At 44.8% G+C, this 1,295-nt stretch overlaps 1 protein-coding gene across 3 annotated transcripts in view; it reads right to left on the bottom strand.

Annotated features, from left to right (window-relative positions):
* Positions 1-889, bottom strand: part of LOC108568795 (E3 ubiquitin-protein ligase UBR3) — a 16,735-nt gene extending 15,846 nt beyond the window's left edge. The window contains exon 1 of one of the 3 annotated variants that reach the window (XM_017930082.1): positions 249-889. The gene's annotated coding sequence lies outside the window, so the exon portion shown is untranslated. Of the gene's footprint in view, positions 1-31; positions 50-248 lie in introns of those variants that run through there. The other 2 variants (XM_017930080.1, XM_017930081.1) reach the window with 2 other exon arrangements.
* Between the last annotated feature and the right edge of the window lie 406 nt (positions 890-1,295).

Genomic DNA, 1,295 nt, shown 5'->3' on the forward strand with positions numbered 1-1,295 from the left:
ATGGAATAGAAGGAAGGAGGAGATTCTTCACCTGGACACGCCGCCACCCCCACAACATGTTTGTTTGACAAGTTGTCAGAGAGAGAAATATTAATTAATTATGACAACTGTCACTGACAACAACAACAACTTGTCATCGGGACAAGCCTTATCTCAGCCTATCTCTTTTCCTAGGAAGGAAAGAAAAAAGAGAGAAAAAGAGAAATAGGATGGATAGATGGAAGAAATATTGAGATTATTATTATTACCTCATAAGCGCCGTTGATCTTGGACGTGTCACCGAAATAGGAGAAGAATAGGCTACAGCCAGACAGACAGACAGTTACACACACGGGTAAGTGCACCGCGGAACTGCTGTTACAAAATATAAGAACGTCAACGACAGATGATAGATAATCAAGGTGAGAACAGAATTAAAAACAACAAAAAAAAACTAACAACAAATAAGTCTAAACGAAAGAGAAAATAAGGTATTTCGTGTGTCCGCGCACTACACACTCACACACTAGAGGCAATAGATTGTGGCTAATATTTCTTCACTTGAACGCACATATTCGTATTATTCAACCGTTAATTATGACACTGCATCATCCACCACCGATCAAGTCACCTGTCGTCTGACTGCTTGGCTGCCTGCACGATGATCACCAAGACCAGAAGAATGATTAACAAATGAACGAACGGTGCGGCGCGCCTATTTCACGACAACGATGCGAACAATTACTTCAGTCACCTCAGTCACTTCTTCGTGTTCGTCTTCCCGTCTAGTCCGGCCATCGTGAACGGCAGGCCAAAAGAATCCACGTAAAACTCACGGAACCAAAAAATTAATACAACGCACTCACACACACACATAAGAGCACACACGCAAAACTTGAAGCGCGCGCGCACACGACTTTGGGCAAATCTCGTGCAGTCTCTCTCTCTCTCTTATCCACGGATTCAAGATTGATGGAGAGAAAGAGAGAAAACACGAAAGTAAAAAAAAAGCGTCCGAACCGAGAGAACGCACTTTGACGGATTGCTACGGTAAATGAGGGTGGGGGGTACGATTTCTTCTCTCTCTCTCTCTCTCTTTCCCGCTGATCTTAACCGGATGCTGCGTGCTACAGACAGAGCGAGCGATATACGATGGGACGGAATATTTATGTGGTCGCTGCGTGAAACCACGAATCCGAAACGCGAAATTAGCCGCACATCATCCCACCGATCGGATTCGAGTAGAACAATGGGAAAAGAAGCCAGCGACATCTGCCGTTCGATCGCGAAAAACGTGCGGCGAGTAACCACGTGGT

This window comes from Nicrophorus vespilloides, unplaced genomic scaffold, assembly GCF_001412225.1.
Source record: "Nicrophorus vespilloides isolate i.1.1-1 unplaced genomic scaffold, Nicve_v1.0, whole genome shotgun sequence".
In the NCBI taxonomy this organism is placed as follows: Eukaryota; Metazoa; Arthropoda; class Insecta; order Coleoptera; family Silphidae; genus Nicrophorus; species Nicrophorus vespilloides.